Source organism: Papaver somniferum, chromosome 10, assembly GCF_003573695.1.
Source record: "Papaver somniferum cultivar HN1 chromosome 10, ASM357369v1, whole genome shotgun sequence".
NCBI lineage: Eukaryota > Viridiplantae > Streptophyta > Magnoliopsida > Ranunculales > Papaveraceae > Papaver > Papaver somniferum.
This window is the reverse complement of record NC_039367.1, coordinates 26,969,137-26,983,766: the sequence shown is the minus strand read 5'-3', so window position 1 is coordinate 26,983,766 and position 14,630 is coordinate 26,969,137. Positions and strand designations below refer to the sequence as shown.

Below are 14,630 nucleotides of genomic sequence, written 5' to 3'. Positions count from 1 at the left end.
AGGATGAATTCTGGTGTAAAATTGTACAAAGGCATCTATGGAGTGAACATTTGTATTTTTTTTCCTAGTTTTTTCTTATTCAGAGTAAAACTTTCGGTAACTCTTGATGTCTATGAAGGTTCGGAAATTTATGTATATTTAATGATGTTAAGGTGGTCTTACTGTGAAGGGCTCGTATAGATGTGTCGTAAGGACCCTCAAGCTCGCCAACGCTATTAGACTAGTCAAGAGACGTTTTGGCCGTTAATAACTCGATTAGTCTAACACGAACGTTAGTTAATAGAAATTAATCTAACAACGATTTAGATACGAAACCGGTACCTCTAGATAGATCTCGAAAAGTTATGCAGAATGGACTACTCGAGCGTGTCATTCGGACACCAGACGAAGAAGATATCATCAGATTAACACGAAGAGATAATTATCATTTTTGTTATCAACCGCATGGCTGCCCTTATCAATTCTTGGGTGCCTTATTAATTATCGTTGGTCTTATCTACACCCGGTCGAGAAGATAACTCTTATTTCTTTCCAACCTCTTTATTCTTTCTTCTTTCTATTTTCTTTTCTCTCTTTCTTCTTCTTCTTCTTTTCTCTGGCGATTCAGAGACGAAATCTCTATTAAGGAACTTCACTAAAATTTAGTAAAACCAATCAATCGAGTGTGTTGATGAGTTAATAGTTTGGGTTTGGTTAGAAACTTCGATTGAGTTGAGGAGAAGTGATTCTGTGAAGAAATTAGGGTTCATGAAATCAATTTCGGGATTCAGTTAAGGGTGAAGAAGAAAGAATCAAAGGATGGGTTTGATAAATTGGAAGGTTTGATTGATGTTTTGAGGTTGAATTAGAGAATAGAATCTCTGAGACTTGAATTAGGGTTTGAGTTGGAAATTCAGATGAAGAACTAGAAGATGAATTTGAAGGTTTAAGTGACGAACTAAAGATGGGTTTTGTTTGAATTGAAGTTTTTAGGTTGGTTCAGTGATGAATCAGTGAATCAGGGTTGGTGTTCTGTTCTTCCCCAATTTATGAGTTTGGGTTGATGATGAAGTAATTGAGTGAAATAACAAGAGATGAAAGGTTGGGTTTTACTGATATGATGTGAAGATGAAGGTTATGAAGCTGATGAAGAACTAGGGTTTGGTTCTTCCATTAAGAAGGTAATTGTTACATTCGTAAATCTGTTCAAGTTCATTATTAAGTTTATAAGTTTCTTAATTAATTATGAATTGAAATGGTTATGAGATAGATATGTAGTTGAGCTGAGTTATTTTTGATGGTGCTGTAATCTGCAGGGCTATGTATAGATGAGTATTGTTCTGGATTAGTGTCTTGTTGGTGTTGAGCTGAATTCCAAATGATGGAGTTATACTGAGATTGTAGATTTGGTTATGGATTTTGATAAGTGGTTGTTTGTATGATAATCTGTATGGAATAGTCTTATGGACATAGCAGGAGGATGAGTCTAGTAAGTTAGTGTTACAGATAATGGTGATATTGAGATTTCAGTTCATTTATTTGAACTCAATTGATATGGGTTGTTATAGTGGTGGTGTTTTACAGTGGTAGAGGATTTTAGGGGATACAAGTATGAACTGACTTATGATATGCACAAGGTCTTGGAGGTGCAAGAGAATGAATGTGAAGTGAGTTGTTGGATGTTTCTGTGAGAGATAAGGTTAGATGGCTCCTTGTGGCTGTGGTTCTAAGGACTACAGGGTTGGCTGTAAACTGAGTATGGATCAGAAACTCTAGAGTTTAGTCTTGGTAGTGATGTTTTGGTGGAATTGATAACATTGAGCTGAGTTCAGTAACAGAGCTGTAATTGCAGGTAAACTAATTTATCAGTTGTACATGATTTATGGAGTTTAAATTGAGGAAAGTGTATTGTTATAACTGTTGATTATTAAAGTTGAATTGTTATAGATGATGTTGATGTTTAGAAAACGAAATGGAATGAACTCTGTAATAGAAGTTTAACTTAGAGGGGGTTAGTCCTCAAGTGATTTTGGGGGAGTTGAGTGTATTTTAAATCTCAGGAATTTTAAGAGAGTTTGAGAGAGTGTAGGGAGTTTGAGAGAGTTTGGTGTTTTTGAGTTCAGGGAGTTTGGGGGAGTGTAGGGAGTTTGAGAGAGTTTATTAGAGGGAGTTTGGGGGAGTTTGAGAGAGTTCACTCCTAACTCATTCTCTTTTAAGAAACAATAAAAGGGAGCTGAGATCAATTTCAGTGCCGGATTTTTATGATCATCTTCACAAGCAGCTGTCGTCATTTTCTCTACTTCTATTTCATTACTAGGTTGGAATGGGTGCATAAAACATAGATGGGTTTTCCCAGTGCTCTAATTTCATTTGCAGGGAAAAGAAGATACAAGAAGCAACAAAGAAAATAAGAAGCTGAAGGTACTGTTGGTTGAATTCAGGCAGTGTTGGTGCCGTTAAGAAGAATTTGAAATGCTGATGTCGAGGGAAGGAATGCTGCAGAAATTATGGAGCTAAACCTGTGGTATTGGTCTGAAGTTGGTGGATTGTAACGAGCTGAACCTGTGCCTTGCAGTTGTGCGTTTGCAGTTGGCTAAGAAAGGAATGGACTGAGATGGGAGTTGTCTGAAGTTGTAGGGAAGAGAAGTTGGTGTTTTTGCAGCAGCTGGTTATGGAGATTGCAGATGTGTTGAGTCTGTGCATTACAGGGAAGTATGTTGTTATGTTCACAGCACAGCTATTGAAAGCTTGAGTCTGTGGTTGTGTCTGAAGAGGGAATGTACTGAGATAACAAATGGGTTCGATTGATGAGTTTGGTGATGACCTGAGATAATGGAGATGCAGTATGGCGACGAACTGAAGCGGGTATGGAAGTGAAGTTGCAGTGAGGCTATGGGAGATTGCAAGTATGAACTGGTAGGATGAGATGGAAATGGAATGTGTGTTGAATGTTTGATCAGTTGGTGGCGGTATTAAGCTTGATGTTGAACTGGGATTGCAGTCAAGAGCAGGAGTATTGTGAGAGTCAGTGTAGATGGTGCTGCAGTTTGATATTGCTGCCAGAGATGGCTTTGGGTATTGGTGGTGACAGTCAGGTAAGGCGGAATCAACTATAGAGAATGAGATGGTGAATGTGCAGCTGATCATGGCAATGGTGAACAAGGTCTAGAATGGAATTGAGCTACAGTTGTATGAAATGGGTATGAGTGTTTCCGGAAGGGAATGGATGCTAACTGATTAAAGCAGAGACGAGTCTGGTATTGAACCTGACTTGCAGGTGGTTATAGTTACATCAGGGAAGGAATTGAGGTGTTTTTGCTTGAACTAAATGGTACTGGTGATGGTGGTGGTGGTGCGAAACAAGAGACTGAAATGAGTTCGATGTTGGCGGTGATGGAATGAAGCTTAACAGAGAAAAATGGAATGCAGCAGTGCTGTGTGCTGAGATATGGGGGCTGGAGATGATTGTGTGTGTCGGTGTCGCAGCAAGAAGGAGAAATTCAAGGACTGGAATGGCAGGAAACTGCAGCGAAGGAGAGTGAGATAGCCGTGGTCCGGGTTGTGCTAGAATTGCAACTTCCAGATCTTTCTTGCACACTATGACTGGCTGCAATGGGCGTTTCTGACACAGATCTTTCCAGTTTTCCTTCAGAAACATGACCTATATCCTCTTTGAGATGGACTTGTACAACTCCACAGCCAGCAGACCCAGAAATAAAACATGAATTTGTTCCCTTCTTCTTCCGACCTACTTTACCTTTTTTAACTCCACCTTTGGCTTTAGCCAAATTTGTACTCTCAGGATGCCCACTGGAACAGCAACAGTGGCCTCATTTGGATCAACATTTTTCACATCAGAATTTGTAGATACTGGAGCATCTTTTACAACTTCATCCATACCAGTATCATAACTGCAACTAAGATCTTCCGGTTCTTCACTTTTCATGTTAGTGAACGTCTTCTTGTTGGAAAGAGAAGTCGGCACTTCTTTTGACTCGGGAAAGGAAGACATACTAGCTGGAGCACCATCACCAGCAGATGTTGGTCCAAGCATTGATCAACAACATCCTCCCAGCCAAATGGAAACCCCACAATGAAACGACTGCAAACCTGCTCATAGTGTAGGTATCCTTCAATAGATAATACTAAATTCCTCTAATACCAGAACAGGTATCGTAATTTGATACTCAATGTGCACATACTGTTCTCAATGCAAACTTTCAATGACCCATAGTTAGATACTATATTCCTCAACAAGGACCAAAATTGACTTGTCAATGCATTTGTTCGCAATAAACTAATAACCGAAAAAGGACTAAAATAATGCAGGTTGTAATCCATAACATCACTTGTGACGTAAAAAGCATAACTCATATGGATTTTTTTGTTTACGAAGCTTACGCATTTATTCATTTACAGAACAATTTATATGCACAAACTAAAATTACTCCATTTCAACATGAGACAAGACAAATCAAAAAGGCATAACTAAGAAGAATAAAGACACAGTAGTAGTAGTAGTAGTAGTAACAACCTCTGGAGAAAACCCATTTTCCTGAGAACGAGATAGGGCCTTGAATCAAAATGTTGATCCCGTCAGCTGTCTTAAGAGATATTAAACTATATCGCTTAGTAATTGGTGCAGAGGAAAATACTCGCTTAGATCGATTACTGTAACAGTACAACAAAATTAGAAAATCACTGAGACCCTTTTCAAGCTATACATTCTCAAACTCCTCCCAAATCTCTACTCTTTTGAGAGATTTGTTGTGAGACCAAAATACACTAGAAACTCCTTCGAACTCCCCAAAGCAACCAACTCCCTAGTATTGTAGGGTTTTTTGACTAACAGGGAGTTCAAGAGCTTTTTTTAAACTCCCCAACGACTAACAGGTGTTTTCTAGGGAGTTTAGGAGACTCCTCTAAACTCCTCCACGACTAACGGGGATTTGGAGAGACTCCCTCAAACTCCCTCATGACTAACAGGAGAAAACCTAAATACATTAAAATCTCTCAAACTCTCTCACGACTAACCCCCTGTTAGGCTTTTAGCCTGTTAGTCATCCAAGTCAGTTTGCCTGACTGATCTAGCTTGTCCCTGACTCAGTCTAATTGACTGAGTTGATTCTTTTGACCGATTTGACTCAGAGACATGACCAGTTGACTTAACCTTTGACCATACCTTGAGATGACCTTGGATGTTGACTGCTAGTTGACCCTTGACCGTCACTTTGACCGTTAGTGACCGTTAGTTAACCCAGAAGGACCAGGGCTTAGTTTAAGGAGATGGTTTGTTGGGCTTGGTCTTATAGTTAGTTTCTTATTCTGATATATTAGACCCTTATGGTCTGAATTGATTTATAATTTCTTCTACAAAGTTGTAGAACTTCATAAGACTTATCTAAGGGACTATAGAACTAACCCAATTTAATTAGTAAACCTTAGCTATGCTAAATAAAGATGGATAATAAAAAGGTGTAGAATCATTATTGGGCTTAGAACCATTAGTTAGACTTGTTTGAGCCTTGTATGATCCTTTTGGATAATTCTTAGAGTGCTTGTGTGATTAACAGTTAGTTTATTAACAATGATCGATTCAAAGGATGAACCAGTGGATCGTGGATCTCGAGGTAGGCGTGGCTTGTCATCAAAAGAGGTGGGAATATTTTTAACTTTTTTGAAACCATTGTGGTTTCTTTTACAAAAGTTTATGTTTAACAAACTCATGCATTGTCAGTTTGTGCATTTCATGCATTGTTTAGTTTGTATTATGATTGTTCTGTTGATTCTTTGAATCTTTCCATGAATTGGAAAGAACCTATAATGTTTTGTTGTCAATATGAATTGTTATGGGAAATGAGAATTTCCACGTTTGGTATATAGGATGCGCTCCTTCATTTATATCTACATGAATTCAGCTTTTATGCTTATTAGGTGTGGAACAACCCGGCATCAATATAGCTATGTAGGTGTGGAAAAACCCATCATCACTAATGTATATTGTTTGAATAAGGAGTTTGTCCATGTACATTGTTTGTGCATTTCCAGAGACTTAGTCACTTTGATGTTTGGGAAAACATGTATTGTTTTCCAAATCTTTCTCATGATTTCTTTAAAGTTAAATGTTATTCCTGCTGGGCACCCCTTCTAGGGATGATGTGCTCACCCTTTCCCACTTTCAGTTTCAGAGAGAGATCAGAGTTGCCAAACAAAAGCTTCGAGGAGTTGACTCCGTTAATTAATTAACTTCTGTTATGTTATTAGGTTGTTTATATTTGCAAACCAAATTACTATTGTATATGTATCATTTGAGAGGAGTTCTTATATATACATATCATAGCAGAGCTAGTTTTAGATTAAATTTTGTAATAATTTTCTTAATTGTATGTTTAAGTAAATAATTTAGATTTTTAGAGCCTTTTTAATTAGTTAATCTCTTGGATTAGACAACTGCTAGCTTAGGGGGCGCTACATGTGCATTCACATTAGGGCTGCACATACTCCGGTACGGTCCGGTTCTCTTATGGAACCGGTCCCTGTACTTGGTGTTGACCGGTACCTCATTTTGAGGACCGGTACCTGTACTTGTACCTGGAGTTGTATCGGTCCTCCGGTACCGGTCCGGTACAAGACCGGTACCGGGTTTTTTACCTGAAAAATATTACAAAATATAATACAACATTTCCATAAGTTCAATGTTCAACAATCCAAAATAAGTTCAGGTTGCATACATATTTAAGTTCAACATTTTGCATAACTTCAAAACAACAATCCAAAATAAGTTCATAAGTTCAGTTTGCCAAAAAGTAAAAACAACATTTCCACTACCATATAAGTCTGTCTACGACAAGTCGACAAGAAATAATGGATGGCTGCACAGCCTGCACTTGCAAGTTGCAATCCTAGGCCACAAATCTGCACTTTCCCCTCCAATAAGGCCATTGATTGGATAGGACAACCTCAACCTGTGTGTATTACAAGTTTACAACCAGTTCAAAACAAATAGCAAGCAAATACATAAGAAGTTCATAACTACAGTTGAATTTGTGCAGATTGAATATTTTCAGTCCATTCATTTCCATACATTACATATTCTCATACACACCCCAATACTTATTGTACTTGGCAAACATACAGTATACAGACTCAATATTATCAACAAATCCAAGTTAGGAAATACCTCCAGTGAGACATACACATAGTGATACTGTCATACATACTCATACAAGAAAGATACAACTAATTGCAAAACCATTCATAGAATCACAGTTAATCAGTTATCACTTATCACACAGTAGTACAGAGTACAATCAATCTATGTATTCATTATAACATATTAACATGTATTGATCAATCAATCTGAATTCTCAAACCCTAAATTGATCTCAAACTCTCAATCAATGTCAAACCCTAAATCATTTACATCAACAAGGTTAATCTCATAAGATAGATTGCTCAATTAGAAGAACAAGAATAAGTAAAGACTGTAAAGTACCTTGGAAACAAAAAGGTTTAGATTGAATCTGATAGACGAAGAAAAAATTGGTATCCTTGGCAGTCACCACTTAACCTGCGTGAGTATAAACACTAGGGTTAGTTGATTAGTCAAGCGATAGCTACTTAAAATCGTTTACAATTCCTAGGGTTTCCTTTTGTTGAAACAGAAAGGAAATCGAAAAGATTACCTGATTGATTGATAGCTACTAACTAGTAAGACTTGAATCACTTGATGATGATCGTGAATTGGTGATTTCCTGATTGATTGGTGAGGGTAGCCGTAGTTACTCAGAGATGAAGAGGCTGCTCTTCATAGCTTCACTGCTTCAGAGAGAAAAAAAACGAAGAAGAAAGAAAACTGAGAGTGAGAGAGTTACCAGAGTTAGCGATTAGTATTAGGGTTATCTATATTGGACGGATAGGATTAAAACTAGTTAGGATCTTAACGGCTGAAATTAAACGGTACATATGGGCCGGTTCCTACCGGTACTCCCCCTAGAACCGGTGTCTGTACCGGTCTAGACCGGTTCTCAACTTCCAGTACCGGTGTCTGTACCGGCTAGACCGGTTCCGGTCCGGTACCGGTTCGGTATTTCCGGTTCCACTCCGGTCCAGGTCCTCCCAACCGGTTCTTGTGCAGCCCTAATTCACATACGTTAAGATTGTCGTTAACTAGATATTCAATAGAGTACATTTTCTTTGTATTTCCAAACCATATGACAACTGCTCTTAGTTATGGAAATAGTTGTTTGAAGGTATTAAGGGAGTGAAGGAGGTGCGGATTTGAAAAACAAGGAGTGATAATGATATTCAGATTTGGAATCACAATTGGTCTCCCCTAGACCGATCTACATCATATAAAGACAGAAAATTGTCCCAATCATCCTGAACACCCTGCATAACGTAGTTGATAAAAAAAGTTACACTGGAAAATGGAAATTTTATAAAACAAGTCATGCCTCCTAGAGTTGTGAAAACCCAGACACGAAGTAACACCCATACAAATAAATTCAGCTGGCCTCTGACGACGTCAGAAAATCTGACTATAAAATTTTTCTACAACCGCCTCACGGAATGTGGGGAAAGGCCCACACAACCTCATATGAGAAATGAAATCTGGGATCACATTGGAACTTGAGTTTATTCCCAGGGTGCAGATGATCACCTAGAAATGGTATCATGAAATTTTATATGTTAGTCACACTATAAGCATTAGAATATGATTCATATTCCTCTTGTTCAAGCTGTGTCAGACTAGTGAGGAGACTCGAAAACTAAACTGCATATACTTCTCAATTTCCCGTCAGTAGTCAGTTTGGTTTAGATTGAACTGCAATGTGAAAAGAAGCATAAGCATGAGCGTATAATAATGGATTCTATCGTGGTTCACTGGTAACAATAGCAGTCCTGTACAAAATGTGCAATGGAAATATCTATGTGCAATAGTCTGTTTGTTTGTATGAAAGGCATGTTTCCTTAAAAAAAATTCAAAATGAAACTGCATCACTAGGGAACACAATCAAAGTTATCCATAGCCATATCAAAACCTCAACATGAAAGCCAAAGATCAAACCATGAAAAAAAAGCTAACGTTAGACTAGGTCCTCCACATGCAAACAAAGAGTAAATTAAATGGTAACTGAATATGAGGGTAATATAAGTTAGAGGATAAGTAATAGTTTCTTGACTCTCTACACAAGTAGAAAAAAATGAGATCTTGCAGAGGGATTCTGTGGAGCAATTATGTGAAAAGTAACATTAGTAAGTGAATCGAGTTTAACTGCTAGGATCAAACCTAAATTCATAAACTTTAATACATTTAATTGAATTACATCTTGTAAGCGAACCTCAAGGTGGTTCAGTAGAATATAATCTAGTAACTAAGTGAGCCTGTTACCCGGTGATACAGGAAAGTTTGGGGTTATATAAGGGAACCTTCTTTCCCGCGGTTGGTGATAATTTGTGATTAATTGAAAAAGCGGGGTTATAATAACCACACCCAATATTTCGCTTAGCAATCTGTAAGGACAAACTCCAATATAATTATGAGAGCACCAACTAATAAAGCGAGCTCAATCAAGAAATATATCTAAGATTTATATCTCTGTTTCACAATGTAATCAGCAAATCAAACAGATAGAAATCCGCGAGCCTGATTATTATGTGAAACTTGAACGGTACCAAAGACCAAATGTTCGAGGATCAATCAATTTCAATCAACAGCCAAAGGTTGGGTTTACCAATTGATCGATTCAACGCACAACCTATGATATTTCAATTATATCACAAAATATAGTGCGAAAAAGAAATAACACAGATACCAACTCTTCTAATTATGTCAATTTTATTGGTATTACATGGGATTGGGAAGACTCGAATGGATTTAGTGTGGCTCTAAATGGTAAAAATTTTATTGGTTTCCTTAATAACCTAATAATTTTTTCAGGATCAACCCATTCAATTACTATTAACTTTTGTTTAGGAAATCAATATGTGTCGTACATGCCTTTCCACAATTTTGAAATGACTTTTAATTATATCCACTTAGAAAAACACAAAAAAAAATGTTACTTAGGTTAGGCACGCATACTAATCAAAAGGTAACAATAATTGAATTGCATTTATTAATGAGGAAACTGCAAATGCAGAAAAACCCCGAGACCTAGTCCAGATTTGAACACCACACTGTATTAAGCCGCTACAGACATTAGCATACTCCAAGTTAACTTCGGACTGGAATGTAGTCGAGCCCTAACCAATCTCACACTGATCAAGGTATAGTTGCGCTCCTTACGTATCTGAATCCTAGTAGGACTCTACACACTTGATTCCCTTAGCTGATCTAACCCACAACTAAGAGTTGCTGCGACCCAAAGTTGAAGACTTGATAACAAATCTGTCTCACAAAAAAAGTCTATTGAATAGATAAATCTGTCTCTCACAGATAAACCTATGAGTTTCGTTCTGTTTTTTGATAAATCAAGGTGAACAGGAACAATTTGATATACCGGACTTATATTCCCGAAGAACAGCTTAGAAATATCAATCACCTCACAATAATCTTAATCGTATGGTAGAGAAATAAGATATTGTGGAATCACAAACGATGAGACGAAGATGTTTGTGATTACTTTTTATCTTGCCTATCGGAGATAAATCTCGAGCCAATCTTAGAGAATATAGTACTCAATCACGATAGAAAACAGCAAGATCAGATCATGCAACTACAGAGAAAATAGTTGGGTCTGGCTTCACAATCCAAATGAAGTCTTCAAGTCGACCTACATGGTTTCGTAAAAAACCTAAGGTTAAAGGAGAATCGACTCTAGTCGCAACTAGTATCACATAGGAGGTGTGGGGATTATGTTTCCCAGTTGCTAGAGTTTTCCTTTATATAGTTTCCAAATTAGGGTTTGCAATCTAAGTTACCTTGGTAACAAAGCATTCAATATTCACCGTTAGATGAAAACCTAATTAGACTCAAGCTAATATCTTTCAACCGTTAGATCGAACTTAGCTTGTTATACACAAATGAAATATACCTTCATTTAGATATGAGTAACCGTACCTAAACGTGTACACCTTGTTGTCTCAACAATAGTTAACCGAAGTTAGCCATATGAACAGTTTCATATCAACCATATTCATCTTAACCATAACTAGTTCAAATGACTCAAATGAAACTATTTATAGAGTTGTTCAATTGTTTATATTCTCATAGAAGTATACAATATACAATTGAAGCAAAATCGATTTTGATTGACTCGAATCAAGTCATGAACATTATAGCCGCGCTTTGCAAAAGATTTCATTCCTTATTATATAAATGTATTAGTTCATGAACAAACCAATTTTAGAACATCATCCACTTAGGTATGCAAACGGGTACGCATACCTTAGTGGCCGGGCTGAGTTTGGGTTCGCTAGTATGAAAACGGGTACGCATACCTTAGTACACTTCCAAACTCCAGCAGAAATTCTCGGACCTAAACCTTACGCCAGTACGTGTACCTGTATGTATACTAGGTACCCGGACTTTCTCAAACCATCTAGTATGCATACGGGTATGCATACTATGGTTTCCGGACATGGATTGCATATATGCAAGTACGCATACTATGCTTATATCCAATTGTTCTAAACTCTATTCCAATCATTGAAATTTTCTTAGAGGATGACAATAGTTGTTTTCATTAACTATTAGCATCAAAGAGATTTTCAATTTATTGAAATAATCAATACGAAACATTCTTGGTCTACATCAAATGATTGTCTCACACAAATCATATAAGACGTTACCAGGCGATTTTCACATAATCATCTTTTGACTTTCGTCAAGAATATAAGATGAACTTGGTTGAACCGAAATCTTACCAACACATATTTCGATAAATATGTAAGCGAGTTAAACTCAGTTCGAAATAGAAAATGTGTATAGTTCAAGTCTATATAGCTATACGACTTTTGTCTCAAATAGGAGATAGAGTAGATAAACTTTTGAGTGATAGATAAGTTCAAGTCTCCACATACCTTTTTGTCTATGAAGTTCCACAAGCTCCCCTTAGTAGTTCTTCGTCTTCAATAGATGAACGCCGTGAAGTCTAAGCTCAACTACACTTTCTATCCTAATCCGAGACTTATCTACAAGTAGACTAGAAATCAAGACTTATAGTTTTGGCAACTAAACTTGACAAAAAAGCTTGAGATAGCAACGCTTGCGAGTTCGACCGAGCAATGCTCTAACAATCTCCCCCTTTGTCAACTTTAGCGACAAAACTATCAATACATATGAATTACAAAATAAATAAACTTTGTAGCTTCTCATCCAAATGCTTGATCTCCTTGGTTCTTCAACATTACTCGAAATCTTCGTCACTTCCAAGTACTGCAGTGATTCTGAACGTGTTCAACTCAGCATCAATGTTGTTGAAGATCCGTAGCTATAACAATGAGAAAACAGTTGCTCTCAATCACTGTTATACATTGTTATAGTATTATTACACACCATCAAAGTTCAATTGTATCACAACTTTGACAACAATATTATGATGATATCACTCCCCCTTAGTAAATACTTCATCTTACATGAAAAACTACTCCCCTTTACATAATGATCCATAAACCATATGTATTTGTAGTGTGAACTACACATTAATTCTCCCCCTTTTTGTTAATATAAATTGGAAAAGGTACGAAACTAGTGGGATCCTAATGAAATTTCCATAGAGATACTTCATGACTAAAAAAAAACATATCAACTTTATGCAATCATATAGTCGAAACTAAATGCATTCATCAAGGAGTTAAAAGAGATACAAGAAAACTCTTACAATATTCCACAGCCGCACTCCCCACAAAGATTTGGCAATTAAGCACGAGTTCAATTAAGAACTCTCCACCATAAAATGTCATTTCCGAAAGAACAACAAGAACGACCTTACTTTTATAAGAAAAGAAGGATTTCTTTGGACATTAACAAAACTCATGGAACATGAATTTTTATCCAGAAAACTCAATTAAATTAACCACAAGTGAACCCATGGTTAATTTAATCGGAAATGCTCAACATAAGAGAACTTACGGAGCCATACAATACATTCATGTAGAAGTGGATCAGGGAAGGACCAATACTATGGAATATTCAAAGATTCATTCTATTTTTCATCAACATTTGTATAAAGACATGTAATAGACTTAATCTTTGTAAACAAAAGTTCATCATATCTTCCATAAATATTTGCATATGACAATATAGGCTTAACTTTTGTTGTCAAAAGCGCATTCAATCTTTTATCAATATTTGCATAATGACATATAAGAGACTTAACTTTTGACAAATATGGGACAATCAAAGTTCACGGACGCAAACACACATATCCCATAACAGTTGCAATATATGAAACCATAAAGATTAATACTGCAAAATCATCTTCCAAATCAACTTTAGAATTTAAATAAATAAATCTAAAAATACTACAAGATGAAAATCGTTGGAAATAGCTATGTGTACTCACAATAATGGCTATTCCCAACCCTAGTTATCCTTCTTAAAACACAAGAATAAATTCTCATAAGAATTTTTCTAGATATTATAGAGCTTTCTCAGTGCATCTACTGAGAATTCCTTCTCATCATTGAAAAACCCATTGATTATGGGATCGTTCAATTCCTCTAAATCTTCAGAAATATCAGTTAACTCACTAAGTTCTCTTTTTAGTCAACATAAGGTGTTCTTTGTTAGAGATAACATATGTTCATAGTAAGCTATCTTTTCTAAAGACAAAATGATTTGAGATTTTAAATCATTTTTTTTATTGATGAAATCTTTCACCATACCTCTAAAGTTATTATCAAGATGAAAAAGACAAGAGGCAGTTAGAGGAAGAACCTTCTTCATCATTTGTAGATCTCCCCTTCTTATTTCTTGAAGATTTGATTCCTTCACAAAGATACACATTAACTGCTTCAACTGCATCCCTTTTTGTGCTACATCTAGTTACAGGAGATATGAAGTTGTATCTTTCAAAGATAAAAGAAGTGAAGGGTATTTTGATCACAAATAAATAAAAATAGACTAATGGAAAGTCAAACCCTAGAAGAACTTTGAAAAAGTCTTGTTCGGTTCATGATCCATTATCTATTTCAGCTAAGAGAACATTATCTTAACATAAATATAAGAAATTAACAATTATACAAAACTTGAGCAACCTTGATGCAATTCCTCATTTTCTCAAGTTGAAGATGAGGATGCGAACGTCACTACTATGAGATAGTGACGGAGTGACAGAATGCTCACATCTTTTATCACATAGTGATTTATCAAGATTAGTTGATAAACAGACTTTTTACCTCTTCTGAATCTGGTTCTTTTGGATTTCTTCTTGTTATCAAGAGAACTTTGTTGATTTCCTAGGTCCAGATTCATCCTTTGCATGTCTTTTTGAAGTTTGGCAATCCTTTTGTTGTTTCTCTTGGATCTCCAACACTTACTTTGAACATGATTTGCAATTCCACAAAATGAACAAATCAAGGAAGATTTATTGTCTTGCTTATTTGCTTCCTGTTTATCACAACATTCATCATTGCTTGTTTCAAACCCGGTTGGAACAAATGAGTTGTTAGTGCTCACAGTTTTACTTTTGAACCCTAAACCG

General features: G+C 36.4%; 2 long non-coding RNA genes across 2 annotated transcripts; one reads left to right on the top strand and one right to left on the bottom strand.

The window, feature by feature from the left end:
* Nucleotides 1-544: 544 nt before the first annotated feature.
* Nucleotides 545-1,927, top strand: LOC113318780. Its single transcript, XR_003344806.1, has 2 exons — nucleotides 545-1,160; nucleotides 1,296-1,927. It is a non-coding gene; the product is annotated as an uncharacterized LOC113318780 (long non-coding RNA).
* A 4,711-nt stretch (nucleotides 1,928-6,638) lies between these two features.
* LOC113317720 lies at nucleotides 6,639-7,946 on the bottom strand. Its single transcript, XR_003343897.1, has 3 exons — nucleotides 7,665-7,946; nucleotides 7,475-7,549; nucleotides 6,639-6,944 (listed from the first exon to the last, which is right to left on the bottom strand). It is a non-coding gene; the product is annotated as an uncharacterized LOC113317720 (long non-coding RNA).
* Nucleotides 7,947-14,630: the final 6,684 nt, after the last annotated feature.